The following is a 9,796-nucleotide window of genomic DNA, read 5'->3' as shown; positions in this document are numbered from 1 at the left end:
AAGTTGCTAATTTTTTTTCCTGGTAATGGTTCAATGATATTTGAATCATTTATTTCTGGCTGTTTGCAAGATTTTCTCCTTGACCTGGAAGCGCTGGAATTTGGATATAATATTTCTGAAACTTTTATTTTGGAAGTCTCTTTCAGGAGGTGATTGGTGGATTCTTTTAATTTCTGTTTTATCCTCTGGATCTAAGATAGGGTAGTTTTCCTTGATATTTTCTTGAAGAATTACGTATTGCTCTTTTTTTTTTTTTTTTTTTTTTTTTTTTGGTCATGATATTCTGGTGACTAAATAAGTCTTAAATTACTTCCCCTCAATCTATTTTCCAAGCAGTTTTTTTTTCTCTGTGAAAAATTGCACACTCTCATTTCTCCCCCTTCTTTTGACTTTGTTTTATTGTGTCTTGATGCCTTCTAGAGTTATTAGTTTCTACTAGCCCAATTCTAATTTTTAGGGAATTTATTGAAAAAAGAACTCCTTGGCCAAATAGGTAAAAAGGAATTTCCTTTTGTGAGTTTGTATAAACATTTTTTCCCATTTGACCAAGGAGTTCTTTTTTCAATAAAATTTTTGTGCCTTTTATATCATTAGGTCAATTCTGTTCTTTTTCTTTCCCTCCTTCAGGAATTTTTGTTGGGCTTGGATGTAGTTAGCATTTTTCTTTGAGTATTTCTCTGAGTTGTCTTGGTCTTCTCTGCTACTATAGTTGTTTATGGTCATTTTTTTTTTTTTACTGTTGTTACTTGCAATTTTTTCCAGCCAATTTCTTGCTTTTGAACTTTATGTTAAAAGTGGATTCTGTTTATTTTGGAGTGTGTACAAACTATCCCAAGCTTCAGGCTTTTTCTGTGTTGCTGTTTTCAGAGCCAATTCTATAAGTCTGCAAGTTTCAGGGCTTGCAATATAGTGTAATCTGTAGTTTGATTAGCTGATCTTCTGATCTATGTTCTTGTCTTCATCCAGGAAGACTCCCTGTTTCCCCACAGCTTACAAATGCAAGCACTCTTCTTGGCCCTGCAACTGTGACTGTCTCCCCTTTTCCCCTGCAACTGCAGGTGCTAGTGCTCTTTTTGTTATTGGAACTGAGACTATGATACTTGTTTTCTTGTGGTTGCTAGTATTAGTACTCTTCTTGGTTATGTAATTACAACCAGGGCCCCTGCTCCCTTCTTACCTACCATAAATGATCCTTTCTACTATGAAATTGTGACCCAGAACTGGGGACAGATTTTAGTGTTGACAATTAGCACCACCTGTACCCTGTATCAGCAAAGGGACCTCTGTAATCTTCTGATTAATTGTTTGACCCCCTTACTATCTCTGGGAAGACATCTCAAATTTCTGAAGCCGCAATCACTGTTGCTGTCACTTTATATGTGTGCTCTAGGAAGGTTTCTACCTTAATATCATTGACTTTTCCTGTGGATCTCCTAAGTCCAGGAGTTCTTAGACAGGGAAATATCTCATCCTGACCTTTTGTTGGCTCCGCCACTCCAAAATGTGATTTAAAGTGTTATTTTAAAGTTGTTTGAGAGTGGTTAGCTGGGTTTCTGCCTCTAACCTGACATCTTGGCTCTGCCAAAGATTTCTTAATTCATAGTTTTCAAAGCCCAGAATTTTAATTCCAACATCACTTTAAGTTTCTGTTTTCATATTTTATCGTGTTCAAGTGATTTTGGAAGTAAATATATTGACTCTAGTAAAATTCTGACTGATGAATTTGTAAAATAATTGGAATTTGGGTGTCTTTTATTCTTTGTGCAAGTGGTAGATGAGGCCAATGGCATGAACTATATTTCCATGGAATATGTTTTTCCCCCTGATGATAAAGATATCAGTGGCATTATTTAAAACTGGAGCCCTGATTTAGTCTGCATTTTAAGAACAGAGTCAATTTAGTTTCTGTTTGATGAAAAGCTACAATGTGTTTAGGTAAGAACAGAACCCTGACAACAGATGTTGGAAACAGGTGGTTCTGGAAGCACTTTTCAAGGAAATACTTTGTTTTAGCCAGATTGTTTAGTACTAAGGAATCACCATCTCTAATTGTTTCCTTTGATGCTCTAACTCGTTACTTCCTTGACAACCAAGGAAACCACTTAAGAGTATAATTGTCTTAGATTTTGTTCCACATGAAGGATGACTAAGTTTTACAGCAGCTCTCTATCAGACAGACAATTTTAACTTTTCATACTAGCTATAAGAGGGGACTATAAGCTCCTTGAGGAGAAAGAGTAGACTTCATTCATATCCTTGGTTTTCCAGCCTATCAAAGTACTGAGTACAAGGTGTCATATTCTGATTGATTTGCATCAAATATGGAAACCTTATATAGGTAACTATCTGCAGCTAAGTTGTCAGAATACAATTGAACAACTAAAATATAATGTATTAATAAAATTTTAAAAATATCATGTTCCTTTTAAAAATGTATGCAGTATCCTAAATGAATCAATTTTCAAGTCTATTTCTCTCAGCAGTCATTTGTATGATTTCCTTTTAACATTAATGAGAGTTACTCTCTGAAAGGGAGAAATGAGAAATGGATCTAACTGATTCGTTCCCCAATCCTTGCCTTACAAGGAGGACTCAAACCTTGATTGTTAAATGGGTATATTGGCTGACTGAGGAGATGTTTAAATTTCTGTCACATTTTACATTTGTGAACTCAAAGCAAAAATCAGAAATGTATTCACTAATTCATAGATGATTATGGCTTTAGATGTGGAAAGAATCACAGAGACCATATAATCCAACTACTTTATTTTACAGATGAGAAAACTTTGGTCTAAAGAGATTAAGTAATTATTTCTTGTGTGTGAAAAAGTCAGTTGATCTAGGAAAAATAGAAAGTTGTGCTAGTGTGATCTTTCTGAGGTTCTCAAATAGCTTCACCATATCTGAATTTGGTGAGCACTTTTAGAGCAATGGAAACCCATGTTTAAGAATATATGTTTACAATATTGATGTTTACAATATTGATGAGGTAACATGATGAGGTAACAGGGAACCAAATAACTGAGGTAAATATCTAATAATAGGATTAATTGAGGTCTAGTGGCAGGACTGGGGTATAGGGAGCCACATGGAGCTCCCCTGCAACCCCTTAGGATCTGGCGCAAGGATACAAAGTTAAATCAGGTCTAGTGGCAGTGAGAGTCCCCTGTAAATGAATTTACAGGCCTGAAAACCTAGATGAGTAAAAGCAAGGTTTTTTGCAAGGTTTAGAAGCAAGGTTAAAGTCTGGTTTGTAAAAGGCATTAGACAGAGGAAGATATACACCAAAAGTGGCGGGACAGAAAGTCTCTGATGCAAAGCATCTTGGCTGGCATCTTTCAACTCTCTGACAAAAGATGATTCTATCTTTGCTGTTTTTATCTGCTTGAAGAAGCATATGGGCGGAGCTCAGGTTGATTCCTGGAAGGCCAAATTTTTGGAGGGCTTTTCAGATAAGGAAGAAACTGTTTTGGGGAAACCTGAGCAGATAGTTGGGGGTTGGGTTATCTGAGCAGATCATTAGAATGGGGGTTGAAAATCCAAGCTAGCTCAGATCCGGTGGGGGGGGGGGGGGGGCTGGGTACAAGCCCAAAATGACGCAGATACTGATCTCTCCCCTTGCGGTTTTGACCAGATCTTGTAAATCAAAGATCAGTCCCAAAGGTAGGTCAGACAAGGAATCTTGAAGAGGGTTATGCCTGCATCAATATGATTATCCTGGGAGTAGAACAGAGATTGAAAAATAGGTGCAGGGTGTCTTAGCCTATTCCTTTATTCCCTGTTCCTTTGAAATCTTTTCACAAAGGAAACAGGACTAACTAACTTTATGATTTAAGATGTTTTCTTGTATATAGGACTGGACCTATAATTCATTGGCATAAGGAAATTCAAGTCTTATAGAGAGTTCTTGTATATTACATAGAATAATGGATAGATTGTTGGATCTGGAACAATGAATTCTAAGGTTTAGTCTCTAGCCCTAACCCTGTCAATAGCTATCAGTTACAGCAAATGAAGAAATGCTGAATGCTGTGGATAAGTTTAGTTACTATAGCAGTATGCTTCTCAAGAATGTTTATAGATGATGAGGTTGACACAAGCATCTCCAGATCTAGGCCCATTGTTTGAGGGCTCCAAAATAAAATGTGAAAGAGAAGAGTTATTAGGCTGCCTACCAAACTGAAGCTCTACTGAGCTGTTCTGCTAACCTTATTTTATGCTTGTGAAGCTTGGACAATGTACCAGTGCATTTCAGGGAATTGAACCACTTCCATTTAAATTATCTCAGGAAGATTCTGAATGTCACCTGGAACAATAGATACCAGATATTGTGGTTCTTTTTCTAGCTGAAAAGCCAAACACTCAACTGTATTTCAGAATACTGATGAGGTGACCACTTCATTTGAATGGCAAAAGTATGTTTTCCTAGAAGACTATTTTATGGAGAACTTATATAAGGCAAATGGTCAGGTGAGAAACCGTTTCTCTGAGGAATACTGGAATCAATTTTTAGACATAGGAAACATTGGCACAGGGTGGCTCAGCATGTCATGCCTGAAGGTGCTGTGCTGTAAGAGGAAAATAAAATTGCAGCAGCTCAAAAGAAATGTGAGATGCATGAATTTAGAGAAATCTCAACACCAAAAATTCATATGGACTATTTCTGACCAACCTGTGGTAGTCTTCTGAATTCATATAAGTCTAATCAACTACATTTGGACTCATTGTACCTTGACCCCAACATAGTGATGTAATTTTGGATTCTCTTCAAGCACAAAAGACTACAATCAGTGGAACACTGAGTGATACAATAGAAGGAATACTTATTCTAAAGTGTGAAGATTTGAATTCAAGTCCTGTCTGTATGACTTTGGACAAATTACTTAGGTTCCATATACCTCTATTGCCTTCCATTTAAAATGAACAGATCAGGCAAGATAGCTCCCAACTTTATATAGTTGCCAAGAAATTATCCACAAACGTTAAAGACCAACATAAATTTATGTATTATAGCAAGTATTAAACTAATATTATAAATGAAAGAAAGGTCAAATAGTATGATGTAATGAGCAATAGGATTGTCAACAGAAAATCTTAGCCTCTATTCTGACATAGACATTTACTATTTCTAAACAAAAATCTCCCCCAAAACATATCTGATAAATGATCTTCCAGACTTTATATAAAGATTTTGTAAATAAGAGGGTAATTTACACTTTGGAATAATATTAATTGTTGGTACGTTTTTTCTTTACCTCACATCTATATTTGTCTTTTGTGAACTCCTATTCATTCTTCTTAGTTGTACATTTAGGAACAAGCAGATCAAATCTAGTTACTTGATGAAAGCTTTTCAAAGTTTTGAAAGCAGTTTGTAATGCCCGACTAAATGTTTCTGGATTCCTGAGGTATATTAAATCCTTTAGCCAATTTTGTTGCCTTCTTTTGGATAGTATTCAGTTTATGTACTTTCTTCCCAAAATGTGATACCTAGATTTAATGATGGTTAACAAATGAAGAAGTCAGTCAGTGGAACAGATTAAGTATGTAATATATAGAAGCAAGTGAGCATAGCAGCTTAGAATAGCGACTAAGTATTGCTAGGGACTTATAATGTTTTACTTCTTCCGAGGTAGTATGATCCAAGGAGAAGTATGTTTATACTGTCTTCTTGTCTGTGAATGACCACAAACTCTCCTTTCTGCCCTGAAACTATGAGGAGGGTCCCTGCTCCATTATGGCTATAACTTTTGGAGTGCTGGTGTTTTTCCTTTCCCTGAGTCTACTACCCAGGACTGTAGTCCAGATCTGAGCAACAGGCCTCAGGCCTAAGAAAGAGACCTCCCTTTTGTCCCCTGATTAGTTCTTCACCCTCTTTAATGCCCATAGGCTGAGAGCTCTGGACGTGGTAGATACAGCTGCTGTTTCAGTAGCTCCCAGGGCCTGCTCTTGGTTTGCTGGGGCCAGGGCTGTATTAGTGTGGTCTGAGATGGACTGTGCACCACTCTTCCCCTGGTGCAATAGTACTTTTCTGCCAATCTTCTAAGTTGTATTGAACTGGAAAATTGTTTTACTTTGTCTTTTGTATGGATTTTTCCATCAAGGATTTGTTTAGAATCATTAAAGGTATTCTGAGGGAGACTTCTGATGAAAAGTTACCTTTTCTCTGCCATTTTTGCTCTGCCTCTCATTTCCCAGATATAGAAGAAAAGATTTAAACTGGTTAGATAAGAGCTATTCCCCAAATGATGCATGGCCAGTGGAGAGTCAAGTCAGTTCTCCAACAAAGGAATCCAAGCTATTCATAGACATAGGTTGTTGTTTATCCGTTGTCCTTTGCTTCAGGAAGGTCATGCCATAACATGCAAATGAATCAGCCATAACATGCAAATGAATCAGATTTGAATGAGGAAGGGCTGTGCAAGGTCATTAGTTCCACTTTTCTCCTCTGAACCATGTGGGTCCAGTGACCAGATGTAGGTGAGGATGACTGGAGATGGCCCTGGATACAATAGGAGCCCTGGGCCTTTTTAAGCTAAGGTCTTATCAGGTCTTAGTTTGACTGAGGCAACTTCCCTTTCATTAATTAAGGCTAGGTAAGAAAGAAATAAGACAGAATGGTGTTTTTTTTTTTTTTATTATTATTTTTTTATCTAGTAAAAAACAAAAATTAAAAAAAAAATCAATCTGTAGTGGATAGAACACCAGCCCTGAATCAGGAGGACCTGAGTCCAAATTTGCTCTCAGACCCTTAGCGCTTATTGGCTGTGTGACCCTGGGCAAGTCACTTAACTCCAGCTTCAGGGAAAAAAAAAAAAAAAGGAATCCATCTGGGAGGAGAAGATTCAGCATTTCTGGTCAAAACAGCAAAAATTGCTGTTTACGTTCACTCTGAGACAATCAGGATAAAAGAGAGACTAGTGGACTTGGTCTTGGAATTTCTGTTGACGAATCAATGAGAGGCAGAATGATTTGGGTTTAAGCCTTGGTCTTTAAGAAAGAAGGAAGAATGTTCCGAGTTTCAGAGGTGGAGCCAAGATGGTGAAGTAAAGTCAGGCCGCTGCTTGCACTCTCCCCTTGTCCCCCAGGAACGCGAAGCTGGATCTCTGAGCAGAGTCTGACGAATGAGACAGAGCGACAAACTTCAAGAAAGGTCAGAGTCACTGGGGTGAAAGGGTGTTCATCCCAGTCAGAAAGACTCTGGGAAAGCCGGTGTGAAGGGCTGCAGAGCAGCAACTGAGACCCTTGGTCCTGGCTCGGGAGAGGAGCAGATCTGGGCAGCTTCCAGTCCCAGTTCAGAAAGCAAACTCTGGGAAACCGGAACAGAGCAAACAAAGGTACCCCTGCAAACACAAGAGGGCGCTGTGCTCCAAGCCAAGCTCAGAGCTGCACCGGAAACGGGACAGCGTCCCCTGTCGCCCAGGAGTAGAGTTCCACCTCAAAAGTAAAAAAAAAAAAAAAAAAAAAGAGGAAATAGCAAAAGAAAAGGAAATAAAATAAACAAGAAACAGAAAGGAACCTTGGCCATAGAAAGCGAGTATGGATTGGTCTCAAGCCCTAAGAGGCTTCCGAGAAGTGCTCATAAAAGGCAAATAACCAAAATAGAAGAAAAAATGAGAAGAGAAATGAGAGAGATGCACGAGAGAGTCAGCAGCTTGGAACAGGAAGGAAAAAACTGAAGAAAACAACTCGTTAAATGGTGGAATAAGCGAAAAGGAAAAAGATACAAAAACCAACTGAAGACACTCACACTGAAAACTAGAGCGGGGCACATGGAAGCTGATGACTGTGAGACGGCAAGAATCAGTCAAACAAACTGAAAGTAATGAAAACAACGGAAGAAAATGTGAAGTACGTCATGGGCAAACAGCAGCCCTGGAAAATCATCCAGAAGAGAGATGGTGAACATTATCGGCCCCCCTGCGGGCCAGGACCAGAAAAAGCCTGGATAGAATTCTACAGGGGTTCTATGGAAAACTGCCCCAATATTCTAGAAACCGAGGGGCAAATACTGATTGAAAGAATCCATTGATCACCTTTGGAAAGAGATTTCACGAGGAAAACTCCAAGGAACACTGTTGCAAAACTCCAAAACTATAATCTAAAAAAAAAAAAAAAAAAAAAATACTGAAGCTGCCAGACAAAAACAATTCAAAATCAAAGGGCAATAGTCGGGAATACCCAGGACCTTGCAGCTTCCACAATAAAGGATCGGAGGACCTGGAATACCATATTACAAAAGGCAAAGAATGTTCCAAATCACCATTAGTTAACAAACTATGAACTAATGAACTATGAATTTCCCTATCATACTCATCAAATTGTCAAAATTGACAAAAAAGGAAAATGATAAAGGATTCAAGAATTTTGTGAAAACCAGGGCATTAATTTTGTCTCAGTGGATTGGTGAACTAATTGAGACATTCTGGAAAGCAGTTTGGAACTATGCTTGCTAAATTATGAACATTATTATTCATTTTATATTCTAGAGATATAAGAGAAATAGCAAAAGAAATCATTGATACAAAATATTTCTAGCAATTTTTTTGTATTGGCAAAGAATTAGAAACAAAGTGAGATGCTTAAGGAATGGCTAGGTAAATCACAGTACATGAATTTAATGTAATTTTTTTAATATCATAAGAACTTATGAAAAGGTTAACTTCAGAAAATGTAGGAAAGCTTATAGGAACTGATGTGGAGGCAGGTGAGCAGAACCAGGAGAACAATAGATACCACAGCAAAACCAGTGCAAAGAGAAATAGCTTTGAAATACTGAAGAAATATGATAAATGATTTGATCAACTACTACTCCAGAGGATTTATGGTGAAATTTTCCTTATTTCTGATTAATTTAGTGTACAGATTGAGACATGACTAGTGCGGTAATTTGTTTTACATCACATGCAAAATATAACTCTTTTTTGTTATAGAAGTCTTTTTTGTTGTTGTTTTGATAGAGGAAGGAAAGAGGAAATAAATTTTTGTTTTTTGAAAAAAGTTAAACTAAACTTTAAAATGTGGAAACTGAACTTAATATAATATTCTATATATTGTTTGTTCAGTGCATGCATAGCATAACATCATTACTACCTTCATAATTCTTATGCTTAGCCCCTATTGATGAAGCCTAGCATCAGATTAACCTTTTTTTTTTTTTAAACTCAATTTCATGTTGTTGGCTTATATTGAGTTTTCATTCCACTAAACTTTATTTTTGTGGACAAACTATTCTCTATCAATGATACCAATATTTTGGATTTTTAAATGTGATTTTTAAAAATCCTAATTTAAGACTTAATTTTTATGCTTTAACAGTTATGTGATCTTATCAAAATATCACCATATGACTGCTCTCTATCAGCCTGAATTTTAATCATTTTGTCATTCAATGATATGATTCTTGTCCTTGTTTTTCCCATAGGCCTATAACAGAGAACCTACCAGATACTCAACATGCTGGAGGCATTTCTCCAGGCTCTTTTAAATTTTGTTGATGTTGTACCTAAAATGTACTGCTAATCAGTCAACCAAATTCTCATTTTCAGTTACTATATATATTGCCAAAGATGAGAGAGGCCCTGAGGTAACCACTAAGCTCTCTGATTCCCAAGGATAAGGCTGCCCTGTTTCCAAAGCCCTTTTGTCAGAGGCAACACTAATCAAATTAATCTAACATTCCTTTGTGCTGTCTCACCCAATTGGATTTTGCCTTGGCTCCCACCTGCCATCCATAAAAACTTCCTCTCCACCCTATCTCTTGTGTGTGTTATTCTCAACAATAAATACATTTTAG

Source organism: Sminthopsis crassicaudata, chromosome 2 (genome assembly GCF_048593235.1).
Source record: "Sminthopsis crassicaudata isolate SCR6 chromosome 2, ASM4859323v1, whole genome shotgun sequence".
Taxonomy (NCBI): Eukaryota; Metazoa; Chordata; class Mammalia; order Dasyuromorphia; family Dasyuridae; genus Sminthopsis; species Sminthopsis crassicaudata.
This window is presented reverse-complemented; position numbering follows the sequence as displayed.